This window comes from Lissotriton helveticus, chromosome 11, assembly GCF_964261635.1.
Source record: "Lissotriton helveticus chromosome 11, aLisHel1.1, whole genome shotgun sequence".
NCBI classification, from domain to species: domain Eukaryota; kingdom Metazoa; phylum Chordata; class Amphibia; order Caudata; family Salamandridae; genus Lissotriton; species Lissotriton helveticus.
In genome coordinates this window covers 308,354,003-308,373,727 of record NC_136072.1, presented here as the reverse complement: position 1 = coordinate 308,373,727, position 19,725 = coordinate 308,354,003, and the positions used below count along the sequence as shown (strand labels likewise).

General features: G+C 44.4%; 1 protein-coding gene across 2 annotated transcripts in view; it reads right to left on the bottom strand.

The window, feature by feature from the left end:
* YEATS2 (YEATS domain containing 2) overlaps window positions 1-17,891 on the bottom strand; it is a 1,326,518-nt gene extending 1,308,627 nt beyond the window's left edge. The window contains exon 1 of one of the 2 annotated variants that reach the window (XM_078665556.1): window positions 17,761-17,891. The gene's annotated coding sequence lies outside the window, so the exon portion shown is untranslated. The remainder of the gene's footprint in view (window positions 1-17,760) is intronic. The other variant, XM_078665557.1, reaches the window with a different exon arrangement.
* Between the last annotated feature and the right edge of the window lie 1,834 nt (window positions 17,892-19,725).

Below are 19,725 nucleotides of genomic sequence, written 5' to 3'. Positions count from 1 at the left end.
TCCTCCCCACCCCCCCCCCCCCCACCCCCCAAAACAACTTTACTGTTTTCACTCCTGCTGCAAGGTCGAGTGGGTCTTTTGTTCTAAGCTTTTGCTCAGAACACTAACTGATGAAATCTTGAATGCACATGTGCCTCCTACGTGCAACAGCATTACAATGCAGGCCAACTTGTTTGACTCAGGAAAAAAAGCTACATGTTAGAGACACAGGTTTGAGTTAGGGCAACAAGTAGTCCACTTGGTTTGTGGTGACTGTGCAACCCAATCTCCCTTGGGCAATTTGGCTATGGCTGCGCTGGCCTATAGGGAGATACGGCCGCCTAAAGGAAGGTAGTTTATAGTGTGTGCGACACCAATGAAAGTCCGGTAGGCTCATTGTGTACAAAATAAGGACAATGAACCTCAAAATGTTGCAGCCTTTCCCTTATCACAACTGGGTCCTTTTTCCATAATAGCGAGGCAAAGGGAAGCTGCTGAGCAGCTCTATTAATACTTCCTACCTCGCTAGTGAGGGGGCGGTCAGCGAGAACCAACCAAATTCTGTCATTCGGAGTGCCCAGGTACTTTATGTGCTCTAATCATGCAGGGCCCACTCCTACCCCACTAAGAATTGCCTGGGCAGCTGATCACAATCATTGTGAGACTCTTCCCAGGCTGTGGTAATGTAACTGAAGAACAAAGGCTTCTCTTTAATTGAAAGGGTGGCGGGCACAGTGCAAGTGCAGGCCACTGGGGAGAGGGGGTTGGATGCTGCTGTGGAGAAGCATAGAAAGTAATGCAGCACTTCACTAGCATGCAGCAAAGGGAGCGAAAAGACCAATCTTTGACGCTCCACGTAGAGTTTCTCCTTTCCTTTTGAGCTGTCTCTCCCTCCTTGTAGAATGTCCACTCACACTTCATAACTTTACATTTCTCATGGCATGTGTGACACCTTCAGCAAGCCTGTAATGGCTTTTTAAGCCATTGGCACTTTGCATTCATGTTTGTGTACCTTTTATACACTGACAACACTGGGTGTCATGTATCAATTTTGGAAATAGCCATTACCCAGCTGCGATTTTCGGCAAATCGCAATTAGGCAATCGCTATTCCTAATGTATGAAACTTCATCAGTTTTATTTTGCGTTTCCTAGTGGGTCGCAAATCGACCTACCTAATGAATATTAATGAGGTAGGTCGCAATTTGCGACTCAGTGGTAATAGCCAAAAAAAAATCATAGGGATGGTGGCCTGCTGAGGTCAGAAGACCACCATGTCCATGATTGCTTTTAAATAAAGCAATATTTTTTGCATTTAAAAAAAAAAAAAAGAAAAGTTTTCTTATAATTTCTTAAGAGCAGGCAGATGATCTGAAAAAATGCTTACGCTACCTCTCTGAAAGGGGAAAGGGTTCCTTGGGGACCCCTGCGCATTTGCGAATGGGTTACCACCTACTTTAAGTAGGTGGTAAAATGTGAATGTTTTGCAAAACATTTCGCCCACAAAACATTCCTACATACCACACCGATTAGGTATAAGGAAGGTACGCTCTGAACATGCCCCTTCCTAATACTGAATCGGTATGTATTCGCAATTCCAAAATGCGCTTCAGTAACATGTTATCAAATCGTAAATAGGAATTCATACATACCAAAATGCATTTTACTGGTTGCAAACGGCCATATTCTGCGAATCGAGTCGTTAGCAACTGGTAAAATGCATGATACATGTGAACCATTGTAAGCATATTTTTTCAAATCCCAAAAATACAAAGTGCCCTTACCTGTAAAGCCAGGACTAGCTGAAGGGGTCACACAAACCATGTTGGGTACATGGCAAATATGCCTTCCCACTGAACAGCCTCTCACATCCCATAGAGCAGTAACATAATCATGATAGAATAGCCTCTCAACCCACATAGAGACTGAATATAAGTTAAGCAGTACAGTATCTCCATAGGAGATACAGCCCTGACTAATTCCAATTATGGTGGTGTTATATGACATATTGGGGGCTCTTGGCAGAAAGAAAGGGGAGCAGATAACACCACCCCAAACTCACCAGGCCCTGCCTCAGACCACCACGCCCCACCCCAGAGCAGCAACAGAGCTCCCGAATGAGGCAGAGGCACTTGGTGAGAGACAGCTTAGCAGCACAAAAGATGGGTAGGGCAGCGAAAGCTCCACCCCAGCCTGCAGGAACCTGGCTGCACTCTCCTAGTCCCCCAATACTAACAAGTGCCCTGGCCCGAGGAAGAATACAGATGCAGACAACAGCCCTCAGACAGACTCCAACTCCATCCCAATCCCCTCCCCCCGGAATCAGCATTGCCATAGAGAGCACAGCCATGGGACAGAGGCAAAGGCCAGCAATTTACTCCGCTCCCAAGAGGAAAGCAGTGACACCGCTGGGAAACACCAACAGCCCCACTTCTGTTCCCCACGAAAATCCACCCAACGCCCACCCCCTAACCTGGGACAAACCCCATTCCCATTTACCATATACTTCAAGCAGGCGATAAATGGGAGCATTAACCCGGTCAGAATTGAGAAAACCTAAGCAAATTTGACCCAGAAAAAAACATGTTTGCATTGTTCTTTTCCATTCCGGTCCGTCTAACATTCAGTTGGACAGTACAGAGGTGAAATTATCAACCATAAATGGTCGTTTTGGCCCACCTGCACCACCCAGTTTGTGATCAGGGATATAGTGGCTTTAGACTACTTGCAGAGAGGAACCTCACACACTAGTGAAGTGGCTAGTTCCTACCCACTAAAAGGGATAGTGAGCAATCATACCCCAAACAGCAGAAACTTACATCCCACTGAATGTTTTTTCAGTCACTCACCGTAGTAGTGTCTCGCTACCCATAATAAGACTTCTCATTCCACAAGAAGCTACTGCTCAGCCATGCTAAAAAAGCCCCTCACTTCCCACATAGTGGTCTTAATTCTCATGCTGAACCTGAAGTCATCCTACTCCTGCATGCTGATGCTCACCCTTGATAGGGGTTTCTTTCATCCCTCAGTATCCCTGTGTTCAGCTCTTTAGCTGCATCAGCTATCGGAAGCCCCCTAGCGTTCAGCACTACATGGTCCCCTTGAAGACTGCTAGACTATGGCTGGCTCCAAAGTGCTTCTGTGTAGTCATTATTAGGGTGGAACCGCACATTTCAAAGTCATGGTACACCACTTCACTATCCCTAGTCCTAAACATTACCCTAATCCATTTTATGTGACATTTCTTATCAGAAGCAAGTTTATGTATTCATTCTTTTGTATTGTATTAAGTGTTTTTATATTACTGTTGCTATTAAAGTTATCTTTATACATTTATCTTTATTTTGGTTTCTTAGCAAATACATCATGTCAGCTATTCCCAAACAGGGTGGTTAACTTGCATAGAGAAGGTGGCCTGAAGGTTGGTTTATGTTACAACATGACACCATTATCATAGCACATAATGCAGGCTAATATTCAGCCAGTGCCATGACTGGATTTTGCATATCATATTGTCCTGGCTTAGATGTGCTCTGTCCACATACTTAACTCTGTATCTCAATCTTAATCTAAAAATGCCCCTCTTAATACACAGCTCCGCCATTTCACCTCAATTCCAACATACATAAGCATACAGCTATGCCAGTGCGCCCCAACCATGACCTTCACATATAGTACACATACAGCTCTGCCAGCGTGCCTCAAAACCAACGTGCACATAATCTACATTCGTTCAGCTCTGCTGCTGCACATCACTCTGACTTGCACAAATGCTGTGAATGGCGGTGTACTTCAACCCCAATATGCACTTAAGGATATCAAGGCACAGCTTTGCCAGTGCTTTTCAGTCATGACCTGCAGTTATTATGTAAACACCCAGCTCTGCCTTTGCAACTCAGTTGAGATTTGAATATGCCCCTATGCACAGACAGTTATCTCTGTCTGTTCACCTCAGGCCTATTATACATGTACGCAAAAACATATGTAAGACCACCTCAATCACAACCTGTATGTGCACAAAGCTCTACTAGTGTACCATAATCCTGACCTGCCTCTACCTTTTATGCATTCAACTCTGCAACTGCACCTCATTCATAACCTACACATATCATGTGCAATTGTGTTGTGAACACTGAGACAGTTCCTATTCAAGCCTCTTCAATTTTTTTAGTGAGTCATATTTCTTTTTATTACATTTTTCATCAACAATTTTAGAGTATGTTCAAAACATGAGGACTATCGTTTGTCCTACAATGCTATTTCCAGGGACAGTTTCAGGCTTGGTGTCAATGGTTCCGTTTGGGTATTAAACTCTATATTATCCCTTAATAAACCCTCCCCCTCCCTTCCCCTTCCCCTCCACCCCTTCTTCCAACAAGTAATAATCCAAGAAATAAACAATAATAAAACTAGGTACTTGATCGGGGTATCAGTGTTACCAATGCTTGTTCGGAAAGAGGGTGTGTATTGAGCCCACGGGAGCTCATCGGATGTTTCGGGTGTTCCAGGAGGGGCTATTCAAAATTGGAAGAGGTGTAGCGCTTGTGCTCTTGATGGGCATGTTATTAGCGGTAGGCCTTTTGGGAGATAACTAGTCAAGGATGTCAAGTCAAGTTTAAAACTGCCAACATCCTCATACAAGCCTCAGACCACCACCTCACCCTCTTTGAGAAACCCTTTAGTGCCTTGACGCACCAACTCTCTCTACCTTCTCCAAACCCCACCCAGACTCAACTACCCGACGATCTCATTCTGTCCCCTCCCCCACTAGATCTCCCCCTCCCAACCCTACACATCAACCCAGTACAGACTGTCATGCCTACTCTCCCTCTCACCCACGACCAACCTTCACCTACCCTTTTCATCTCCCCTAACCTCACTCCTCTCACCCTTCCTCTACAACTCGTACCTCCTGCACCACCACTCCCTCTGCTAATCTCTCCCTCCCTGAATGTCCCCCCCCTCATTCGGAAGTAACCATTCCCATCACCCCCAATCCCCACTCACCACCTTCGCGTGTGGGGGAGCGATTTATTCCAGCTCTCCTCTATGCGGATGATGCTGCCTTATTAGCGAGAACTGCGGTTGGTTTACAATGCCTTTTAACCTCCTTTGCTGTTTTTATGAGTTCTTTGGACCTAAGTGTACATTTCTCAAAATCACACTCAATGATAATAGGCATTAAGCCCAAAAGGGTTACATCTCTCCATTGTGAGGATAACGAGGGTTAATATTTTCCCCTACCTGGGTGTATTATTTGACGAGAGAGGCACATGGGGCCCGCAAATTAATGCAAAGAGAAATGTTTTGGCTAGATCCACATCTGCAGTTCTAGGTTTCTCACGTAGGTTAGGGGCAAAACGAATACAAGCCCTGTTAAATGTATATAGAGCTAAATGCCCCTCTATAGCAATCTATGGCTTCGATATTTGGGGATTCGGGGAAGCTAAGGAAATCCAAGTAGTAGAAAATAAATTTTTAAGACACCTGCTATCGGTGCCTCAATCCACGCCAACATATATAATTCATCAAGAGACTGGGACAGGAATGGATTGCAACTTGGCTAAACCCGGAACTTGAAATGAATCGTGAAATTATGAGAGATTGGTTAGCTTTAGATCGAGCCAGTAGTATTCCCTAGTTGGGTTACGTTAAAAGGCTGGCTGAGAAATTGGGACGGCCAGAATTATTTAACCCCTTCCGCGCTGATGACAAAGCCAGCTCGTCATGGGCGTTACCTGCGCTACGCGGATGACGAGCTGGCTTTGTCACAAACCGCGCGTTTTTTAAAAATCAGCGCACAGCGGGAAAACGCGGTAGCGGTTAATTCTCCAGACAAATTAGTAAAGGGAGATATGCAGTGGGTTAAGAAATTTTATTTATATAAGGCACTTCTGGAAAGAGAGGAAAGGGAGTTGGTAAAACCAGCGGTACGTGCCCATCAATTGTTAAAAACGTCTTGTGCAATTGAACCTTATTTGAACGTGGTAACCAACTCTAACCACCGCTTTCTCCTAGTTAGATTCAGGATGAATCGGTTAAATTTTCTCCTCGCAGATCCCCCGGGATGGAGAAGGGTGGAAGATCTGGGAGTTTGTTCTTGTGATAACTTCTCCACCCAGGATACATTGCACTTTGTTTTATTCTGCGAGCATTTGTTATATAGTCGGAGATGTTTTATTCTCCCAATTCTAAAGGATAAAGGATTTTTACAAGCGAAACCAGCACTTATATATTTACAGATGTTGTCCAATGTATGGGAAATTTTTAATATCGGGAGTTTCCTCACTGCAGCAGTTAGGATAAGGAGGAAAAATGTGAGAGTGATCTCCATGATCTAGTTTACATTAATGAATTTTTTAATAATCAGGTTTTAACGTGTGCAATATCTGTGTTGTTAACAAATGTCACATTAATTTTAATATTTTTGTATAGAATGCTTTTATGGTTTTGATTAACCGAATAAAGGACTTTGACTGACTGGCATAGGACTTCAGGACAGCACAGAAGTGACAATAGTGCACAGGCTCTCCAAGATTTTCCAGTGGTGATTCAGACTAATGAATTTAAACAGGTTGAGACTTTAAATGAACATGTAAACCCTTCAGACAGGGTTTATAATGTCAAATAGAAATTCTGGGGGTTATACCCACACAAATAAAGCGAAATTCTGGACGCATTTAACAGAAGTCTATGACTTTATTATCACAGATAATGATTGGCCGCGAGTTTTTATAAAGGATGCACCTATAGGTGAGGAGGTAATAATGCTGGCATTTTGCTACTTAGTGCCTGAAGACTGCAGGCAAAGATAGGCATGCAAATACGCATTGAAACAAGTTCCAGCTTTTTTAAGCAACCAAGCTAGGTGGGATACAATTTTGTTTCCACGTTTACAGGATGAGCGTCAAATATCCTGTGAAGCCAGAAGCAAAATACAACATAAAAGCTATCTTATATCAGGTGCAATTTAAAAGTATTATTACGCCTTCAGGTTTCACTACAACCACCCCTTTGTAAAACCCGATTAATCATACAAAATTGTTTTAAAATATAGAAATGTTAACTCACATACCCGTACTTAGAAATAATCTTTATAGATGCTCCTATTCCTACACTAGAAGCATTGACAAAAGCAAGCATAAATAATGTTCGAGCTCTACGCTTGCGTTAAGTGCAGTGGAACATGCTTTAAGTGCAGTTGATGTAAAACTGGGGTATGAACCAACAAGCCGCACAAAATAACTTCCTCAATACACACAAAACATAACAAATTCCTAAAATTTAACCCACAAAAGACTACAAGAGCGTGTTCCACAAAGACACCTCTAAACAGCCTGTGGTTGCTACTAAATAGAAATAATCCGTGGCATGCACTGCAGAACTGTGAATTTTCTAAGTCGACAAAAGTAAAGTTTGACATATTCACACTAAAACATTAGGCGATATAGCACTGCACAGCTCACCAAAATTAATGCCTGGTTACTTGGATTCTTCCAATCCCACACTAATAGTATCAAATTCTTAATTCTGTGGGCATGGACACAATGTCAATTTAGCACACTGGAACCTCAACAGATTCAAAATGGAAATCAATAAAGAAATAAACAGCTCTGAGGAAAGGTGGTTATCTTACAAGATAAGCTTCCTTTGATCTATGTTCAACACACCATGTGCCATAAAACTTAAGGAAATTGAGCTACATGGAACTATGACGACAATTTGGCAGCAAAGGCAGCAGCTCATCCTTTAAAAGGATCAGGAGTAACCAGATCTCCAACCAAGACATTCTGGAAGTGATTCAAGCAACAGCTAAACGTAAAAAGCCTCCTCGTGACTTTCCCTATAAACACTCCTATACCCTCGTTTAGGATAACGCTCCAATGGTGTCTTTACCCAGAGTGGGGGATAGACATACTCCTAACAAGCAAGTTAGACTAGATCTAATTAAAGCAGTTCAGAGGGAACTAGAGGCTGCCGATGCTGGCATGAGTGCCACAGTAGCCATGCTGCAGCAAATATACTATTGGCTATATTTACCTAAAACAAACTAAAAATTATGTATGGCAATGTAAGACTTACTATCAAATAAAACATTCAGCTGTTCCAAGACCAATACAGACTCCCCTTACTACTTCGAATCACCAGTTTGGGGTAATTTTGCTCGACCAGACTGGGCCAATCATATCAGTCGACCTATATAAATGTATATTAGTTGCTGGAAATGCAGGCTCCATATTCCTGTGGGTTTGACTCCAAAGAAATGCTGATGCTCGAGCAGTCACAAAATTCTTGCAGTGCACAGAAGCAAGTGTCACAGTTTGTACCTTTCATTTCATTCCTGCTGTCGCCACAAAGGCGTTCAGGGACCCTGTGTCTATTATGGGACTATGTCTGCAATAATCACAACTGTTCCATCCGGAATCACCAGGTTAGGTCAATAGAGCATGCCAACAGTATGGACATACAAGCCTTCACCACTAAGGTATTACGTACAGGACTGAGGTTGGTACATAATCTATATGAAGTTAAGAGAGCATTAAATAAGTGTGACTAGTTTTGGTGCATAAACTGTTTGCAAGAATCCATCCTACAGATTCACTAGAAATACCTCCAATGGCATCTATCAAGGTGAAACTACTTTGACCACTGAAGTTGTATCAAGCTTACTGGTGAACACTGCAACTTCAAATAGTAATGTATGCTTACAATGATGGGTCATCTGTTCCAACAATAATCGATCCACAGAGAACGCCACTATCTCTGGAATCTCTTAACCTTAATGATCTGTTCCAGTACATCTGTCCATCTCTTGCACTAGCAATTGCCAATGCCACAACCTCAATAACAGTCTCCTGGAAATTTAGAGCACATGGTTCGATCACTGATTGAGAAGAAATTATTAAGTTCAAATCACTATCCTCCACTTAAAGGAAAGGACTGTTTCCGCTTTTCTGAAATAAAATGAAGTGTGCCCATGGGACAGAACGGTCAAACAACCACAGGGAAACAGCTATTGTCAATCATGCTACGTAGTCACTTCCCAGCTTCCAGGATCGAGGACTGCAGAGAGCAACTTGGATTTACCACTCATATCAGCTTTCTGGTAGAGCCGTGCACGTGCAGAGCTCAACACTTCCGGTGATACACTGGGAGATAAACGCTGGCTACGAATAACTGACTGAGCCCAAGGTCAGACAATAATGTGTCTGATGCCAGAAAATGAGCTCCATCTCAGCGAATGTGCTTCCTGTCTAGAATGGTGCCTCATGCCACACAATTTTCCACCTGCAGGAGAATGTGCCATGTGCCACAGTGGTGCTACGATGCTTCCAAACACAAGCCATGTATTTTGTGAATCCCTGCAATGTATCTGATGTAAAGCGCTCTGTGAGAAGTTGGCCTGATGTGCAGTGTTCACTATTCTAGTGATCACTATATATCAGTCCAAACAACCCTTATTGATGATTGGTTGTAAGTCAACCTTATAGACCAGCTATCCTAGTAGCATGGATACGAGCAGTCTAAGGCTAAGACTCTAGAGGGCGTGTTAAGCCAGCTGTTTTACCATCACATTACTCCTTGAACACCCAGTGAAAGGACACCACACAAGTGTTATGAAAATAAACAATGTATTTATTAGAATCACAACAACCCTGTACTCTTTATGAGGACAGGGTGCTAAGCACACAACAAAACTCTTATGAAAATACTTAAGTTAGCACGTTATACACAAATGCCCGAGGGCCACGAAAAACCATATACTCTAAAAGTGGAATGCGAATTACTAGCAGGTAAGTAACAGTTCTAATAGGCTTTGGAATCGCTAGGACTGGACTAGGGAATCGTTAGATTACTACTAGGAGGCCCAGGGGACTCGGGTGCAGAGTGTGCACTCTCACGCGGGATGCGGGACAAAGTCTATGGAAGCTAGAATTCACAAAGTTAGTGTTTACGGGCGAACCCGACCTGGTAGGGAGAAAACGACAGTGGATCCTGACCCTTGGATAGTGAGGCTATGCTGGGACACCGAAGTGCCGAAGTTACCTAGCCCAGGGGCTGCAGCTGCATAGGTCTGAAAAGACGTCGGGGATCTCGTTGCCGGACCAGGAGCCTGGAAGAAAGAAGTTGCTGGCAGGCGACCAGTGAAGGAAAGTTCGATGGATCCAAGCCTGGATCAAGGAAGAAGGAAACCTGAAAGCAGAGGGGACCAAGTTCTTGAATCACTAGCCAGTGATTAAGTGGGCACCAGGATGGCACCGGGCGAAGTCACCGCAGTCAGGTGAGTGGGCGCTGCTGGGCTCTGCAGTCTCTCGGACCAGGAGGCGTTGTCGGCGACCAGGATGGAGGTGCGAGCTGTCCCACGAAGGTTCTTGCTGTCGACGTCGCTGGACCCAGGATTGGGCAACAAGTCTTGGCAAATGTAAGGCCCACGCGGTGGACCTAAAATGGCGTCTTGGGTGGACCAGGAGGGTCCAGGGTACTTCTCCGATGGAGGGAAGCAAGGGCCAGTCTGGAGCAACCAGACCAGCAGCAGAAATGTCGTCGGGCGTCGTCAGGAAGGCCACAAGCCAGCGGGCTAGTAGCCAAACAACGCGGTGAGCAGTAAAAAGCAGAAGGGCCCCACGCAGATCGTGGAGATGCTGGGGGGCTGCTCTTCGGTGCTGGAGCTGCTCAGGGTGGGGGCTTCTCGGACCCCAAAGCACTCACCAGGAATTCACTCGGCGGGCTTGCTGGAAAGAAGTCGTGCAGTCTTGCAGATGGCCGGTCCCTTGAGGTCTCGTCGCACCCACGGTTCTCAGCTGGGCTGTAGAGGCGGGTAGAGGTCAGAGGTGCCAGGGAAGCCGGTTCTCGTCGAGCTGGGCAGTCGGATTCCGGAGGAAGGACTTGCAGCAGACCGCAGTGTTCTTTAGATGGTGCCTGCGGATGCAGGGTGACTACTCCTTAGTCACAAGGGAGAAATCTTAGGAAGAAGTCTTGAGTTCCTTTCGTGGAAAGTAGTTTCAGGATTCAAAGATGATCTGATTTGGAAGGGGGCCAGTCTCTACCTTTATCTTGGAAAAGGGGGCTGGCACGCGACTAAGTCCTGCCCTATGGGTGGGACCAGGAGGGGGGTGGTTACACCCACTTCCTTGGCGGGCTTTTCCCCAGCACAGGGTCTGGAGTGTCCCTGGAACTGGTTCCAGCCAGCCTATGCACAGTGAGCACCGGGGTGCCACGTGCAGTCACCTTCCTCTAAAGCCCTGCCTACCTACAATACACAAAACCCTGTCTGGGACGGTGCTGGCACCGCCCCTGGCAGGAAACCCTTTGTCCTCATCTCCTGCTCTGGGAGGACTCCCAGCAGCAGGAGGGCAGACTTGTGTCTCGGTGGCAGCATCCATTTTGTGGATGCTAAGGCTCTGTCTGACTTTTAACCGGGTTATAGGTTACATGCATGTCGTGTCCCTCTAGAAGGGTGGAATGCTAACCCCGTCGCCAGAATTGGCGAGGGGTTAGTATTCCAATTCGTATGACACCTTACTCGACATGTTTTGATAAAGCGATACCAGAGTTGGCATTTAACCGCGAGGATTATAATGCACTTAAGAGTATATGGTATGCGATATCATGGAAACGGCTAAGGGATGGATCCCGAAAGCCGCAGACAGACTCAGCTCATGCCAGGGCACCATCTCACACGATTCCAAGCACTCTGCCTTCAGGATTGTTAAGGCCTGCCATAGGAGTGACTGATAGGAGATCTGTGTGTCCATTTTAGGGTTAGATATAGGTATACTATATCTAAAGCAAAGGGTGATTACACCACCTTGCCCCAGCTGTCAAGCAGCCAGTTGTGTCAGATTTGGATGGCCAGCCAGGGGTGGCATAATACATGCTGCAGCCCCTGGTAGGCCCTGGGTACACCTATGCCCTGGGTACCTAAGGTACACTGTACAGGGACTGATAAGGTGGCTCAGTATCCAATTTAGATATGTACCTAAGGTACATGGAATCCATTTTACAGAGAGAGCAGTGGGCCTGAGGTCCTGAACAGCAGGGCCTCAGGTCAACTAAGTCAGAAAACCAGCAAAACACCAGGCAAAAAGTTGGGGGCAACCATAGTCAGGGATCGACCTTCCTACACGCTCCGATACCCTAGGGCCTGGCTAGGTCTATATAAAACTTCTTAAATAAAAAAATTAAAAAATCAGAAAATGTGCCTAGTGCCACAGTGGTGCCAAGATGCTTCTAAAGACATGCCATGAAATGTGCTCTATGCGCAGGATGTGGCATTCCGAGCTGCAGAATTGGCCACATACGAAGAATGTGCTCTGTGCATCAGAATGTCCACTATGACCTGACTGCCCCTCTTCATCTCAAAGCGTGTGCCGCAATGCCACATAATGTGGCCCATTCCATTCCCTGTGCAGCCAAATGTGCCCGTGCCACAGAATGTGCTGAAAATGCGTCTTGCACTGTTGAATTGCCCAAAGCTGCTCTCTGGCACCCATTTGTGGTAGAGTCCTCTGGAGTTCCTATTTAAAAAGCTGGCATTAAACCATGCAGAGAAGGCTTATTGGGGCCAGCCTACCAGTGAAGTAACGTAGAAAAAGTGTGGCGCAATGCCGATCTGTGGCAATTGCCAAAGGCAGCGATTACCGGCAAATCAAATCATTAGATACGTTCCCTGATGTTCAAATTGGGTGGCATTTTTAAATTGCATTTTACACACTATATATATATATATATATATATATATATATATATATATATATATATATACATATACATATATATATAACTGTTATATATATACACACACACACACACTTAGAGTCAGAAGGAATGCTGTAATGCGGGCGCTTCCGTGAAACGATATTACAATAAAGGAAAAAGAAATACAGGTGGAACTTTTTAGAAATCTAAGACCTAGCCAATGAGGCCTCAGTACGAATAGAAAATGGAAGAAAAAAAACAGTGTACATTTATAATTCCGAATACATTTCAACACGGTCACATTTGAACATAACGTGTGCGCATTAAGATTGCCTGCTTTTCAGATTTTTTTTAAACTGCACACATAAAATGCTCCAAACAAAGTGCTAGAACCTGCGCCATTTGGTGTGTAGCCTGCTCGCACTGTGCATGCTCCGAATACCGATGAGGTTACTGTGATATAGTTGCAAGTAGAAGGAGTGCGGCCTGCTTTGCATTACCGACATTTGTTAGGCAAATCAGTGCGATTGTATCAACCCTGTGGATGTAAGGTGCTGCATTCTTTTTAAACAAATGCTGTAATTAATCCCATAAATGTTACACACAAAATGTTCTGCATAACATTGCTGTGATTCTAAGACATCTATGAAACAAGCTTTGGCCACGCGGCCGTGAAAGCGATCGCGCTACAAAGCAGCAGCTGTTTTTGGAAGCACATACTTGTACTTGTGGCACCATCCGCCTTGCGGAAGCGAGCAACAGCCAATTAGCATGCGCGCTGCTGCTCGCTCCCTCAAGGTGGATGCCGCCACAAGCACGAGTATGTGCTTACAAAAACAGCAGAGCGACGGCCAAAGGTCCTCCTGTACAGCGCATGAGCACTGCGTAGGCGAGACCTAAAAACACATGTATAAGACCATAGATTAGAGAGCTAGAATTATCAAGCCAAAAGTTGAGCCAGTTTGCAGCACTAACAAGCCGCAGTCAGGACCGATAACGGGGAGCAGTGCAGAGAAGTGGCCTTCAGCCTAACATTGCTTTTCATTCCCAAGCAAAGATGTTATAGAGAACAGCCAAGTTGCTATTTGTCTAACGAAAACAGGTATGCCGTGTGATCTATCTTAAGAAAATTGAATGAAAGGTTTGCAATTTACTGCTTTAGCTAAAATTCAGCATAACAATTTAGAAATAGCTTTAGGGTGTTATGAACTCACTAAACAAGTTAGAAATGTTAAGAGACCCCTTACCAACACAACAATCAATCAAACATGTGAGTACACAAAAAGGGTTTTTGTTCCTTCATTGAATTTTCTTTGTTCCTTTAATTCTCCTGCTCTCCAGGAGATATTAGTCATTCATGGAATACAGTGTACATTCCAATCAATCCTGTAGCCGATTGACACAGGTTGTAGGAGTACTCTCCTGCTTTTCGGAATCACGGACGGAGGATGATTATATTGGTTTAATGGATTCTGGTAACATCAAAGAAGATTAAAGGATATACTTACTTTTACCTATCACTGAATATTGAAAACTTTCTGCACGAGACTTACTGCGATTATATTTTTTAACTTTAACAAATGTGGAACAGCCCTGATGAAGTCAATTTGGTTTAATAACCGATTTTGAAACACATGTTGGCTACAGTATTGACTGGAATGTAAACTGTATTCCATGAATGACTAATATCTCCTGTGGAGCAGGAGGATTAAAGGAACAAAGAAAACTCAATGAAGGAACAAGAACTCTTTTTGTGTACTCGCGTGTTTGATTGATTGCGGTGTTGCTCAGGGGTCTCATTTGCCTCAGGTTAAGGGTCTGTGCTTAACATATCTCAAGGGTATAAGTGGTCACCCTTCACCTTTGGAGCACTGTATAATTATTATTTCTAATTAAATAGGGGCACTGTTAGATTTGCACATAATATAACCTACACCACTTATAACCCTTTATGTTAGAAATGTTCTTGCTGTTTTCGCTGGCCATGCATCACTACATTCCTTTTTGCATTCTGTATAGTTACCTTTCATATGTTATGCACTAGACTAGGATTTTTTTAAATAAACATTTTAAAGTACTGCTCATGTTTCTTTGTGCTACTTTGAGTGTTATTCAACAATAAAAGGGGGGTTTATGTTCCAATGTGTCCTTAAACTAATCTTGTGGAACTGACTGTTACCAGAAAAACTTCCTGCACAGTATCACTGAACAGATGGTCTATGGATGGCAGTCCAAATGGATTTCTAATTTGTATTGGTACATTGTTCAAGTCTTTGCAGGGGGTGTTATAAATCCTTTGTGCCAATAGCACTGGTCGAACACCTCCATTTTAATTTGCAGGTATAGAATACGCACATAGGTCAGCAAGCACACCCCAAACCCGACTGAGCATAAATCAGTGCACACAAAGCTCTGGCAATGTAACTCAATACAAATAACGTGGGCAAACACAAATTCCAAAAATGCTCTTCAATTCTTGCCTGCAGTTGCTCTCTGTACACCTGGCTCTGTTTGTGTATGAGCCAGACTCCGTAGGGAGTAGCCTGAACGTTAGGAGGAGACTCATGTAGCCAAGGGTGATCAGAAGCGATGGTTAGCAGGAGCCTCCAGGAGATGAGGGTTAGCAGTAGCCTTAGGAAACGGAGGGGGACAAAGAGCATCTGGGTATTTAATTTGGAGGGGGGGGGGGGAGAGAGACAGGAAACCCTGGGAACTTCAGGGGCCCTAAAGAGATATGGGTGAGCCAGAACTTTGGTGTCAAACTGAGCAGGGCCCTTGCTAGGAACCTAAGAATGAGTGGGTGGCTTTTGGAGTTGGGCACGAGCAGGAGTATCCGTAACATCACATCCAATATGCGCCTGATGATAAATTCACCTGATCCGAGGGTCTAAATCTAAATAATCTTCTGTGAGGATGGCGGTTTGTGGAAATCACTGTGAAACAAGACAGATTGTTCCCGATGGAGGAAAGGGAATTCGGAGACCTAGGTGTGCACACTGATAAAGAAACCCAAGGGTGAGGAACAGCTTCATGGGCCAGAGGAGGATACCTATAGCCTTGATAATTAACTGTATGTGGTTTCCATGCCGTTTCTGTTCATTAGAGAGCAGAGACATATGTGATCCATTTCTCAATTGGTACATCATTCACCCTTAAATGGCAAGTGTTGTCTAGTTTATTTATGTATTTATGTATTTGCATAATTTTGCTTGGTTGTGATGACCTAACAGTATGTACATGGATCCATTATGCTTCCAAGATATTTGGCCTTGCCTAACCACAGTAACTCATGATGCAAGTTTCTTGGGAAACAGCCACTACAACGCGGCCGTTTCCACGGAAACGTTAACCATGCATGCATTACAACGCATGCGTGGTTACCACGAACGCCTTTACCACGCATACCATTACTACGAGGTACGTAGTAAAGGTATGTGTGGTAAAGGGTAACAAAAAAAAGGGGGGCTTGGGGGGTCTCCCCCCCCAAAAAAAGAAACTCACCTTAAAAAAACGTCGAGTTTTGCAAGGAAAACGGCGTCCTTTAAGAGGAAACGGAAAGAATCTTCCGTTTCCTCTTAACGACGTCACCACGAAGGATTAGAGGAAAAGCCTATGCGAAGAAAAAGCATTCCGTTGTAACGCATGCGTGGTAAAGGCATGCGTTGCAACGGAATTCGTTGTAAGATCACATATTCAAGTTTCTTAAGCTTTGTTGCGGTGTCTTGTTTCTTTTTTTGTTATTCTTCAATGGCAACTCTTAACATGTAGGAAGTTTGCTCTTTATATAGTCGACTAATGTGTGTGTATAGGAAGCATTCAGGCCAGATATCTACCAGGAAACATAACATGAAGTTAATGTGGTTTGACAGCCTTGGCAGATGATCTTCCAGGTAAGTCTGGAAATTATACCCAATCCGTCCTTCCAGGTATGTAAGACTCTGTTTACCTCTCAACAGACGTTTTACAATCCAAATAACAGACTAACATGTCCACCACTCAAATCAAATTTATTTCATATTCCCTACCCTAATTCACCACTAGTCCTTTTTTGATTCCAGAGTAGCCTGCTACTCTCCGAAAAGTGCTACAGCACCTCATCTGGGGAGATAGCGCTACATAAATGCAAACCATTCCCTCTTCCATCCCTCCACTATCCTTTTCAATTCAATTAACAGACTAACATATCTACTGCTCAAATTATTTCATATTTCCCTATATTAATTCACCACTAATCCTTTTCTGGTTCCGGAGTAGCAGGTTACTCGCCGAAAAAGCACTTCAACAACTCATCAGGGGTAGCAAGCGCTATATAAATGCATACCTTTTCCTCTTCTATCCCTTCAGTATCCTTCTTAATCCAAATAACAGGCTAACATATCCATCAATCAAATTAATCTCATATTTCACTATACTAATTCACCACTAATCCTTTTTGAGTTTCGGGGAAGCGTGCTACTCGCCGAAAAAGCACTTTGCCGCCTCGTCAGGGGTAGTAAGTACTCTTAAAATGCAATTATAATACAAAACAATAAACAGCACCAAAAGACCTTTAGTCTTGCTGATAAAGTATAGTGACACTTGCAGTTAGGGATAGTGTTACTAGCCCAAAATGAACCTACTGGTACTAACAAAGCAAAGTTTCACGAAAGAACACTATCTGCGAATCTAGGTCATATTCTAGGTGGCCGGGACCATTTTTGGTTGAATTCCGACCATAGGGGATACAATCTTTGCTGCGAACAACAAGTTGGCAAGTAAACTGCAGTGTTAAAAATGTCGCGCTATGTGCTGCATATTAATGAAATAAAAATGTACACGCTTGCTTATGTTGGAGTATATAAAATGATTGTTATTTTAATGCACCTATTTTTTTTAAGTTGAACCTCTGGTAAACTGTGAGCATGGATGTTCACGTGTCCTGAGAGAAGTCAGCCACTAGATCTAGTACTGCAGGATCAGCTCATAAATTACGGGTACTACAGCCTCTACAACCATAACTTTACGGCATTATTACGCTGCACTGGAGGAAAAAAACTACGACTCAAAAAAGCGTGTAAGAAGGCACCACCTGTCCGCTACTTACGAGGACTGCCCACGAACTCAGCCTGAAGTCCGTCGTCAGTACTTGTATCTTTCAACGGATATCATTTGTACGTAGTTTTTGCAATTCCGGGTCGCACAACAACCAATGTCTCAGCTAACATAATTCTAGGCGGTATCTGGGAGTGGGCGGTAATGCTAATGTATAAGGTGAACTACGATTGGAGGATATGGGCCAATCCTAGGCAATCCTGGTGCGTCATACAGAATTCCGAAGTGCTGATTGGCCGCTTACTCTTTGCTTGGCATGAGAGGGGTTTAACTGGCGCGCAAGCTGAGGCGAGCATGTCGCGTTTCAGGATCACGGTTGTGCTGTGTAGGGTCTTGTTCTGTTTGTGAGTGCGCTATGACTGCTTCTAGGGCTCAGGTTGGGCGTGACAGCGCTACGTGGTGCGGTAGGACCGGTACTATACGGGGGGGGGGTTTTAGTTGTGTAGGCAAACCGAGCATGGCTAACATTTACTGGCCTTGGAGAGTCCGTATTTTGTGCGACACTGGTTCGATTCGCACCATTTCCCATGGCGTCCATGCAAGTGACATTCTGAATGGCAACCATACCCAGGCGCGGCGCCCACTGGGCTAAATGGCCCTTTGAAGACCCCACAGTCCCCCCCCCCCCCCCCCCCCCGCCCTTTTCTCCTTTTTTGTATGCTGTAGTTTGGGCTGCGGCAGCTTCCAGATCAGAGAATGCGGTTTTCGTCTGTGGGCTTTAAACAACTAAACGCTCTCCGCTTTCATTGGCTGCTTGATTACTGATTCTATAGTTTTCGTTGGTGAATAGTGTATAGATCTGGCAGCCTTATGCGAGCGCTCACATGCGTGGTCAATCATAAACTAATGGTCTCAACCAAGCAGCAGAATTATATCACCTGCACGTATCCTACATGGATCAAAGCAGTTGCTCTAAGACTGGGCGAGTGGAATTTTTGCTTTCACTTTCCATCCTGCACTGCTCAGCTACTTATGACAAGCTGCTGCTTATACGGACAAGAAAAAGAAACCTTAGTCCCTGTTTTATGTATTTGCCTCCATTCAGGCGCACAACACCCATTGGACTGAAAGGGCTTCACCCCCCACCCCCGCATCGCATGTGGCAACCCGGAATGAGACAGCTTCTGGGCATACACACAGCCGCGCCGAGCACTTCACCGGTCTTTTAAAGACCTTTTGCTTGCTAATGAGGCTTTGATGTCCCGCCCCCCCTGCTTAGAGCCCCTGCAGCTCCAGAGTGGAGCTTTTGCTTGAAGTTCAGCCCTCCCCGAATTTTTTCTTAGCGCCCATTACCCCCCCCCGAAATTTGACTGATTGCGCCTCTGCCTCCATTTACTGCAGCACAGGAGAACTTTTCTCCAACTCGACTTTGTCCAGCTAGGATTGCGCACCTGCTGCCAGGTAGCAATTGCCAGGTTGAATCTGTTAACCACTTGGATGCTAGAGCATCATCACCAATTTACTGTAATTTCCATTGAAATGAATGGGCACTCCATGACGAGTTACCCTTGTCATTAGCATCCAAGTATTCCACAGCAGTTTGCACAAGGGGCGAGTCTAGCCAAATTTTCAGTCTCTCACGCATTGTATGCACATCGGAGTCCATAAGAGTTTTACAATGACCAAAGCTGCAGCTTGACTATCCTAGACTAGCGACCGCTACATGTTTTATCACTAAACAGTAAAGAAAAACACAAGTACAATACCCATGAATACTATGGGTATCACCTAGTAAACCATAGAGTAACCACTATATAAGGTCCCATAGAGAATACCACATCCTTATTTATTCTTTGGCCATTTTAAAACAGTTCAATTGAAGAAATTCTCAGTCCAAAACGAAGACCGTGGAAGAAAGGAAACATCAGGAAGCAGCAGTCCACTGGAAAGGAAGACGCGATGCTTGCCACAGTAGAAGAAATACTGGAACTGAAGACAGTCATCAGACAGATCAAAG